Source organism: Triticum dicoccoides, chromosome 7A (genome assembly GCF_002162155.2).
Source record: "Triticum dicoccoides isolate Atlit2015 ecotype Zavitan chromosome 7A, WEW_v2.0, whole genome shotgun sequence".
Lineage (NCBI taxonomy): Eukaryota > Viridiplantae > Streptophyta > Magnoliopsida > Poales > Poaceae > Triticum > Triticum dicoccoides.
Genome location: NC_041392.1, coordinates 675,818,206 through 675,829,051, shown reverse-complemented (window position 1 = coordinate 675,829,051; position 10,846 = coordinate 675,818,206). Strand labels below are relative to the sequence as shown.

General features: G+C 43.1%; 1 long non-coding RNA gene across 1 annotated transcript in view; it reads right to left on the bottom strand.

Annotated features, from left to right (window-relative positions):
- Window positions 1-10,636, bottom strand: part of LOC119330524 — a 32,499-nt gene extending 21,863 nt beyond the window's left edge. Inside the window, exons 1-5 of the long non-coding RNA XR_005160145.1 lie at window positions 10,424-10,636; window positions 9,856-9,966; window positions 8,665-8,809; window positions 6,776-6,920; window positions 6,545-6,653 (exon numbers count right to left, since the gene is read on the bottom strand). This is a non-coding gene — a long non-coding RNA (uncharacterized LOC119330524). The remainder of the gene's footprint in view (window positions 1-6,544; window positions 6,654-6,775; window positions 6,921-8,664; window positions 8,810-9,855; window positions 9,967-10,423) is intronic.
- Between the last annotated feature and the right edge of the window lie 210 nt (window positions 10,637-10,846).

Here is a 10,846-nt window from a genome sequence, read left to right as displayed (position 1 = left end):
CAATAGTCGAGGCACTCTTGCCACTTCATCTTTTCATGATTCTTCTTTTCCTCATGTTATTCAACTTTAGTACACTCGGCATTGCTTGTTGTGGATTCTTCTGATGAGCCATCTCCCTCGACTACTATGTCTTCTTCTGTTGGCAACGCACTGCCTCCAACTCAACCTACTTATGGCTTCCGAGCTCGTCCCGCTTCTGCCTATGGACCGCTACGGTTATTGCGCCGCTCTTATCATAACGTTGTTAATCATCTGAATGGCATCGACAATTGATGCTCTTGGCAGCATCAGCGTGTGGGATCACATTTCTCTTCCCCCTCATGCTCATCTCATCACTTGGAAGGGAACCTACAAGGTTAAGATTCGGATGGTTCTCTTGAGCGTTACAAAGCTCGTCTAGTGGTGAGAACATGGTCATGACTACGATGAGAAATTTGCTCCCATATGGCCCACATGACCACTCTTCACACACTTTTCATTGTGGCTTATGTTCGCTATTGGTATGTGCCTCAGCTTGATGTCAAAAATGCCTACATGTAGCCACTACCTGGGTAATCTCTTCCGGATGGCATGGTTTGTCGTCTTCATCACTCTCTATATGGTCTTGAGTAAACACATCGTCTCTGGTTTAAGCACTTCGTTTCAGTGGTGACTGCGACTGTTTTTTCGGCGAGTGCTCATGATCCTACACAGCCACCATTCAAATCATAGTCGAACACTTCTTCGATATGTCGATCATCATGGGCAATGACTAAGCACATTGCCTTTGTGAAGGCTTGTCATAATGAGTTTCTTATGTCTGATTTTGCTCCTCTTCACTTCTTCCTTGCGATCGAGGTTTCTTCTACCTCTAATGGCTTCTTTATTTTCAAATATAATAATATCCATTATCTTCTTGCTCATGCCGCTCTTACCGATGAGCGCACTATTGGAACTCCTATGGATCTCAACATCCACCTTTGTGTCCACCTCCGCTCCCAGCAAGTCCAGATGGGTATCCTTTGCCTAGTTGCGGGTTGCTATGTGTGCTGTCTCGATCCCACATCCCGTGTTCCGTTGTTGGGCGACACCATTAACACATCCCGTGTTCCTCGTGAGGCAGTGCGATCCCATTACCGTCTGTTGAGTGTTCCAGATGGTGACCCTCGCTCACGTGATGCAAAAAAGATAAAAAGAAGAAAAAACAAAAAAAGAGAAAAAAGATAAGAAGAAATAGAAAAAAAAGTTGGAACGATCCCGACCACTTCTGGAAAACTGCTTCTTGTTCTTCGTCACGTGATGCTTCTTCATCGACCTCTTCAGTTGAGCGGTTGAGCCCATTACTATGCTGGAGATTACACGACATCACTTTCTGCTAGCTACTTCTTTTGGTTCTCCATCGACATGTTTTGTAGGTTTTGCTACTTACTCTAGAGGAACTAAGAGACCACCATTTTACAACATCAGGTACACCTCCATGGATCCTTGGTACTGGAGCATCTTTTCATATGAGTTATGATTCTACCAATTTGTCTTCGATTGCACCTCTAGATTCTCATGTTCATGTTCTTAGATGGTACTTCCCTCCCGGTCAATAGTCGAGGCACTCTTGCCACTTCATCTTTTCATGATCCTTCTTTTCCTCATGTTACTCAACTTTAGTACACTCGGCATTGCATGTTGTGGATTCTTCTAATGAGCCATCTCCCTCGACTACTATGTCTTCTTCTGTTGGCAACGCACTGCCTCCAACTCAACCTACTTATGGCTTCCGAGCTCGTCCCGCTTCTGCCTATGGACCGCTACGGTTATTGCGCCGCTCTTATCATAACGTTGTTAATCATCTGAATGGCATCGACAATTGATGCTCTTGGCAGCATCAGCGTGTGGGATCACATTTCTCTTCCCCCTCATGCTCATCTCATCACTTGGAAGGGAACCTACAAGGTTAAGATTCGGATGGTTCTCTTGAGCGTTACAAAGCTCGTATAGTGGTGAGAACATGGTCATGACTACGATGAGACATTTGCTCCCATATTGCCCACATGACCACTCTTCGCACACTTTTCATTGTGGCTTATGTTCGCCATTGGTATGTGCCTCAGCTTGATGTCAAGAATGCCTACATGTAGCCACTACCTGGGTATTCTCTTCCGGATGGCATGGTTTGTCGTCTTCGTCACTCTCTATATGGTCTTGAGTAAACACATCGTCTCTGGTTTAAGCACTTCGTTTCAGTGGTGACTGCGACTGTTTTTTCGGCGAGTGCTCATGATCCTACACTTCCAGCCACCATTCAAATCATGGTCGAACACTTCTTCAATATGTCGATCATCATGGGCAATGACTAAGCACATTGCCTTTGTGAAGGCTTGTCATAATGAGTTTCTTATGTCTGATTTTGCTCCTCTTCACTTCTTCCTTGCGATCGAGGTTTCTTCTACCTCTAATTGGTTCTTTATTTTCAAATATAATAATATCCATTATCTTCTTGCTCATGCTGCTCTTACCGATGAGCGCACTATTGGGACTCCTATGGATATCAACATCCACCTTTGTGTCCACCTCCGCTCCCAGCAAGTCCAGATGGGTATCCTTTGCCTAGTTGCGGGTTGCTATGTGTGCTGTCTCGATCCCACATCCCGTGTTCCCTTGTTGGGCGACACCATAAACACATGCTCGAGCAACACCAATGGTGAGCAGGAGCTTGGACAATTGGCGCATACCTGGATTTTACCCACGGGACGCGCCCGAGAACACGGCACTACCTATCGTCGGGGCCAAGGGCACACAATAGGAGAACATGGGATGCTTAATCAAGTGCGTGACACAAAATCCGCAAACAGGATAAGGACACCAAGCCGGCTCGGCGGGGAATAGAGAGTGCACAAGAACGTGGAATGCTGGATCAAGTCCCTCTGCCGCCACCGTCAGTCTCTCCGCCTTTGTTGCCTTGTTTACCAGTTATTTTCAGTAGTGGCATCATCTCCTTGAGTCACTTATGTGGCTCTCATCTCTCATCCTTAGTTAGACATGGTCTTCTTGGATCCGTCTTCGGCGATGTCTTTAGACCATCAGGGTTGTTGGCATAGACTGTCTCAGCATACTATCGACCTTGTTCACTCTGTGTCTGGGGTTCATCCCCCTTTGCCTTGAAATGAGATCCTCAGTAGCATATTATCTTTATACATGATTTCTCACGACACACCTAGATATACTTTATTTCTTCTCGCAGTGAGGTCTTATCTATACATAAACATGTTGCTGCCATGGTTCACATCCACTTCTCTACGCCTATTTGTGTGTTATGTGATGACTATGCTGGAGAGTGTATCTCCAAGCTCTTGTGTCGAGTCCTTGCTGAGCAGGGTACTCCTGGTCACATCTCTTGTCCTAGTGCTCATGCTCAGAATGGCATCGCAAGCATCATCGCCTTCTTGAGACGGCTCGTGCATTGATGGTCGTCGCCTCTCTTTCGCCGCATTTTTGGACCAAATTTGTCACCACTAATCTATATCATCATCCTTTAGCCATCCACGGCTCTACAGGGTGGCGTTCCTTTCAAGCGTTTCCTTGATGTTTCTTGATCTATTCAACACTTCAATTGTTTGGTTGTGTTTGCTATGTCCATGCCCCTGGTGAAGGCATCAAACTGGCTGGTCGGTCTGTTGAGTGTGTCTTCATAGGATACAACGATCGGCATAAGGTATATCTCTGTTAGGATAGTGTTGGTTGTCCGATGCCTGTTTCTCGGGGCATGACTTTTGATGAGTCTCATCCCTTGTACCCGTGTCCATCTTCCTTTTTCGGTGGAGGATATCTCTTTCCTCACTTTTAACGACACTCGTATCACTCATGTTGAGCCCTTATCCATTCATCGTGTTGCTCCTGCTTCTCCGATTATTGCAGATAAAACATCTCTCCTATGATTTCCTCACCTCGCTTATCATAGGATTCTACACCTTCGTCATCGGAGGCTTCCTTGTCACCACCACCTGAGATTGTCCCGATGATTCCTCCTCGTATTCTTCCATCTTTTCCTCACTTTATACAGGTCGTCCGCATCTTGTGGATGCATCTACTGATGTGCCATCTTCCATGTCTCAGACTACTTATGGCTTGCGTCCTCATCCGCTTCTGCCTGTTGACCGCCTTGGTCTTCCAAGCGTTGGCGCTGCTGTTCTTGAGCCGACTTCTTATCATGATGTTGTTGTTCATCCCAAATGGTAGCTTGCAATGACAAAGGAGATTGTTGCTCATGAGCATATCGGCACATGGGATCTTGTTTCTCTTCCTCCTCGTGTTCGTCTCATCACTTGTGGGTCTACATGGTTAAGACTCGTTGTGATGGTTCTTGAGCGTTACAAAGCTTGTCTTGTGGCTCAAGGCTTTCAGCAGGAGCATGGTCTTGATTACGATGAGAATTTTTGCTCATGCGAACAATATGACCATTGTTCGCACACTTCTTGTTGTGGCCTTTGTTCACCATTGGTATGTGTCTCGACTTGATGTTAAGAATGCCTTCCTTAATGGTGAGCTGCATGAGGAGGTTTACATGCAGCCATCACTTGGGTATTCTCTTCCTAGCGACATGCTCTTTTTCATCGCTCTCTAAATGGCTTTAAGCAGGCCCTTCATGCCTGGTTTGAGCATTTTGCCTTTGCGGTGGTTGTCGCAGGTTTTCAACTAGTGCTCATGACCCTACGTTGTTTGTCCACCTTATTGCTCTTGTTCGTCACGACCCCGAGTATATTGCCTTTGTGAAGGCACGTCTTAGTGTGCAGTTTCTTATGCCTGACCTTTGCCCTCTTCGCTACTTTCTTGGGATTGAAGTCTCTTCTTGCTCAAAAAAAGATCTACAGGATCTTGCCCTCTTCGCTACTTTCTTGGGATTGAAGTCTCTTCTTGCTCAAAAAAAGATCTACAGGATCTTGCTCGTGCTGCCCTTAATGATGAGCGTATTGTTACAACTTCCATGGAGCTTAATGTTCACCTCCATGCTGCTGATGGTGACCCTCTATCTGATCCGACGCTTTACCGTCATCTTATTGGGAGTCTTGACTATCTCGCTTCCACTCGCCCAAAAGAAGAAACAGACTGCAGTGCCCCTTGTTTGTGTGCAGCTCCTCCCGTGGTGCTGTCACGCCACAGTCCTACTCTACTTTTCACTATATGCTCTGCAGCATTGTCGTCGTCGTGGCTAGGATGGTGGCAGACTCTCTACGATGCCTCTAGAGCCTTCATCCTCTCAGGTGGCATAAACAGTCGAATGGGGCAATGTTGACATAGCTGCTAGCATTCCCTCTCTCAGACCGTGAAGTGTTTGGGAGTGAGACTAAGAGAAATACGGGACAAGAAGATGATGGCTAGCGCATTAGGGGAATAAGGCATAAACAGAATTGTTGAGATGAGTTAGGCTCACTACCAGAATGGTTGGTGTATTCTTCTCCAATGTGTGTACCATGCTTTTGATGCAACAGGACCAAGTGGGATATAGTCATACTCTATCAAGCCCAAACGATAACTTCTTTCTTTGGCAAATTTAACCCATGCTTTCAAATAATAATTTGATCCAAACACTAAAGATAGCATTAACCATAATTCTTTATATCACACCATATTTTAGAATCTAATAACATTTAAGGCGAATTTGAAAAGAAGTGTTTGAGAATTCAATAAACATTCACAGGTTCAAAAAATATGTTTGCAAATTTGAAAAATGTTTACGAACTCAGAAAATGTTCACGTATTCAAAATAAGTTTGTGAACTCAAAAAATGTTTGCGGCCAATTTAATACTCACAGAATATAAATAAGTTTGTGAATACCAAAATTGTTGGCGTATCTCTCAGATCGTGAAATGACCAAGAGAAATACGGAAAAGGAGATGATGACTAGCATATTAGGGGAAGTGAGGCCCAAACAGAATTGTCGAGATGAGTTAGGCCCACTATCAAAATGGTTGGTGTATTCTTCTGCAAAGTGGGCCACGTTTGCAATGATGCAACCAGGATTGAGTGGGATATTAGCCATACTCTCAACCGCAAATGATAATTTTCTTTGTTTCAACAAACTTTACCCTACTTTCAAATAATAATTTGACCCAAACACATAGCATTGACCATAATTCTTTATACATCACACCATATTTTAGAATCTACCAAGATGTAAGCCATATGAAAAAAAGAATATATCTACGCATGTAATTAATATGTAACCATTATATAGGGAGGTTTTCCTAGATGTCTAGACCCATGTCTATACTCTACAACACCTTTGATACTCTACAACATTGTACATTTGTAAATAGAAAGGTATGGCTTAATTTATCACCATCGTAATCCCTATTCCAAGCTAGGGGTGTGCATTACATGATGGAAAATACAAAAATCTCTGAACTTTGCCAAACTTTGGAAAAAAACTTACGGAAGTAATTACAACTCAAATAGTTATGTTTGGTATTTTCAAAAGGAAGATATAATGACAAGGTGTTTAACAAATATGCATGCATGTTGTGAGTGAACAAAACAAATATCATGATAGATACTAAGAAACAGAATGCATACCGCCACTAACACAGCCACCACTAGCTCCGTCTAGGAATATTGAATGGTAAATAGCCCACCATGCTAACTCAGCAGCTTCCTCAACTGACATGTTGAATTGAATTTGTAACTGAAATGTAAAGCACAAACATAAGGGATGCAACTTCAAGATAATATGAACAATGAGCAAAGCAACATATAGAGGTATAAACCTCATCCAAGATACCATAAGCATACAGAGAGCTAGAGAACCTGCTTCCCTTGAGCCTTGCACCCTCGCTATCAACATAGTACCAATGTTTTTCTCTTTTGGAATAAGCTAGCACATATGCCCATGTGTTGCAAAGGGGCATAAATATTCTAGCAGTTCAACACCCATCGTCTATGATTTGAAATTCTGGTCGAGAAAAGAGATGTTAAGTTTTCATAAAAATCCTGATACTATACAACAATGGAACTTTGCCACTATATCTACCATTGCTGTTAAACTGAATCAAGGAGGTCAGCTATAAACCATACTGCAAGCAAGATAAGTACCACAAAAACACTAACTGTTAAGCACCTGCTGAGTAGGGTCATATACATTAATCACAATGCAGGAGAATTTCTCTTTTATCCTTGTTAGCGGCACACCATTATAATGAGCACCAGACCCCACAAATACATCATCTATCTAAATAATCCAAACTCACATGTATCAACAATACACCTGCAGAACCCACAGAGGGATCTGCTGATACAGAACCATTTGACAACCGAATAGATAAAAATACATTATGTCCTTGGCGATGAAAGAAGGATTATCTTTGGCGGCATCTCTAGGCTACCATCAAATAGTAGCAGAATCAGACTGTTTAGAAGTAATCGAAGCATGTGCTGAAGTACTTGGTGGCATGAAGGAGCTGCAGTTTTAGCGGATTACGTTGACTTGATTGTGGAGATAGGTACGGTTCAGTTTGCTCACTGTTATCGGGAGGCCAATGCCGTCGCACATGAGATTGCTAAGCATAGCTATGAGGACCATTTATCATGTAATTGGGTAGATGAATCCCCTTTTATTCATGAATCTCTTGTGAACGATGTAAGTTTCCTTATTTGATTAATAAAGTAAGCCATGAAGGCATTCACTCAAAAGAAAAAACATAAAATGGCCAGGTTAGCCTGTACCATATATAATTTCTCCCCTCCCGCTGCACAAAAACCAATTGAACCTATTGTTTTCAATCCAACGGTAATTAATTTGCTCTACCCAATTGTGTTTCACTCGCAGCAGCTGCTAAATTTAGTTGTAATGTCCATAAACTAAGAAATTTAGATGGGATATACATGGCAACGTGAAAGCTAGAAATTCAGTATTGGCCATGTTTTGGATTAGGTAAAAAATGCCACACTCGCCAACATTTTGTTAGCAATATGCTTAAAATCCATGATCAGAATAGGAAGGCAGCAGAACCGTTTACATGTTAGTTAGTAATAAGGTTGAGCGCTACTTCCATGCATGAAAATAACACTGATTTGTAGTCCAGTTGAAAACAGCCTACCCAAAAAGCCATAGTATAAGGCCATGTAAAAATATACCCGGTTGATTTACGTTCATTCCAATCCAATTAGCATAACTACAGAAATATAGTGTATACTGATTAGATATAATCGACATCATGTTAGGGCTGCAATCTATCACTACAGCTTGGCAACTAACAAGTATCAGATCAGACAAGGCAACGGCAACTTACTAGCAGTATAGGTTACCAACCAACAAGCTAATCAGAATGAAATTATATACTCTCAGCACAGCGCAAGAAAGGCATGTGTGCATCTTTGCTCCCTAAAATAATAATCAATTAAAGAGCCTGAAGTGTGTTGTTTGTCAAATGTGCCCTTTTTGAATTCATAGTAAACTTGATATGTCCCTCTCTAAACTTGCATACTACATGTCTAACGTTTACAGTCATGAAGATTTAATCCTGGTAATTAAATAGATATAATACCGTAGTCATCACTCATCATTATAGGTTTCACTTTTTGTTTGCAAACTTTGCAGACTGTACGTACATGGCAAGGTAATAACGATGGAAGCTAAAAATCATTTCTTTTTAAAAAATGACGGAGACGCATTTAGCTTGGCATGTGATCCAGCGTACCTCAGATGGAGCACCGGCGGTCGGTGTTCCGGTGAAGTAGGTAGAATGGCAAGATTGTATGACGGTATATGGAGCATTGGCAGTCGGCGTTCAGGCGAAGTTGGCAGAGCGGCGAGATTGGATGCTTCCATAGAGCGCTCGACGCCTTTTATGTGGCAAAGGAGGGCAGTTCATGTGGACAAAAGAGGGACTTAATACTTTTTGTGATGTGAATTAAGGAAGATGTAAATTAAGGATAACCACACATTAAAGAATGGCTTCTACCGGTTCCGTCCAACACGTGCTCAAAGAATAGCAGCTCTTTGACTACAACGACATTATGCCCTAGCACATCATGAAGAGACCTCCATTACATAACCGACCATTATGCGAACAGACAACCATATCATAACTGACCATCAATATATGTATAAACAGTACAACACAAAACAGTAAACATGCTGGACAAACACGTCAAAATCATTGATAGACAAGCATGGAATGCAACAAAAATGTCCGCCTCTGTACAGACCAACACACCATTGTTTTGTTCGAAGCTAAAGTTCAATTGTGCACTTAAACCCCACATTTAAACCACAATATATTATGAGCTGACAGAAATCCTTGAATAGAAGGATGCAATCTCACATGCCTCAAAGATAGATTTGTGTATCTTGCAGGGCATCCAGGTCCTAGTAACTTAGTTGATCTTAACTTAATTGGAGCAATTTCCAATAGACTCGAATATCACCTATTCTGATATGTTTGCTCTGTATTAACAGTCACACAATTTGCTTGATGGATGCACTTCATCGTAAATTAGGTGCTATGCTTACCAAATAAAAACTTAACCTAAAGGCTACAATAATAATCCAGAATTAAACCGGGAACTTGCATTGGGCGGTAAGGGAAGGCTGCAGTTTTAGCCCCTCACAGATTTTCCTACCAAATATGTATCATAAATTTTTGCATGGAGATGATCCAGTCATGTACAAACTAACCGGAAATTTTCTGTGTACCTCTACATCCTAGTGTGTCATCTTTATCAGATTAAATCATCAAAGCAACACCCATCTGACAAGTAAGCGAAGAGAATGTCGATTGCCTAAGATCAGCAAGACTGTCGCTGAAGCCGAGTATATATAGGTCACAAAGGAAAAATTGTGGTGGATGGTTGCATAAGTTTAGTGTCGAGGAAGCCGCAATGCTGACCTGGATACGCTGCGACAGAAGGTAGAGGTGTGCCGGCCGACCACCGTGCATCAGAGAAAATGGAATCAATAGGGAGCGGCTGTACTAAACTTGACCAAGCATATCAGAATCCTGAAAATGTGAAGTTGCAACAAAAATAACATTTTGTTAGGAATTCATCAGAAGTAGCATAAACCTATGGTTATGAAATACAGACCCCTATTGAGCCTGGACACCTCCTTGAATAATATAATTCTTGCAATGGACTATTAAGCATGGGGTCTGTGATCTATGAAATGAAAGTGCTTATTCACATTAAAAACTGACAACATGACAGACTATCTAGCAAGAATTGAAGAGTTAGCAGCTTATAAGAATATATTTTTTTTCTTAAGTTTTGATGGTCCATTGACATCTAATACTAGCAAATACTTATTTCATAGAAGAGTAGTTGGCGCATGAATCAGAATCAATTGTGTTCGTGAATGAATTGCATTGCATAAGGACAGCGGCAACAGCATCGGGGCATCAACGACAGAAGGGCCAAGATCAGAGAGAGACCGGAGCGCTACCAAGGTCAGAATCATACATGTGCACGCGCAAGGGTAAAGAGGAGCGGCCCGAATCCTGAAGGTGTGGCCGGAGGAAAGACGCGGACTGGGGACGCGCCGAGCGGCGCAAGCCTCCGAAGTGGGGCGCCAGGGAAGGAGCCGCCGATTCCGCCGCCCTGATCTGGCAGCAGCTCCAGAGCTAGGGTTCCGCCGGCTGGTGCGAAGACTGGCAATTTAGGAAGATTTTCGGGGGAGGGGGAGGGGGGGCGGGGAAGCGGCGGGGATTGGGGAATCGAAGACGAAAGAGGCGGCGGGGGCGCGGCGAAGTCTGTGGGGAAGGATGTGCCTGCCGTTGCCGTGCCAGAAGAAACTGGGTTGGAGTTGGACTTCGTTGAGCCATATGTTGAGGCCCAGGCGGGCGTTGGAATCGGGCGGCTTCGTTGGTGGACGTACATTTCGTT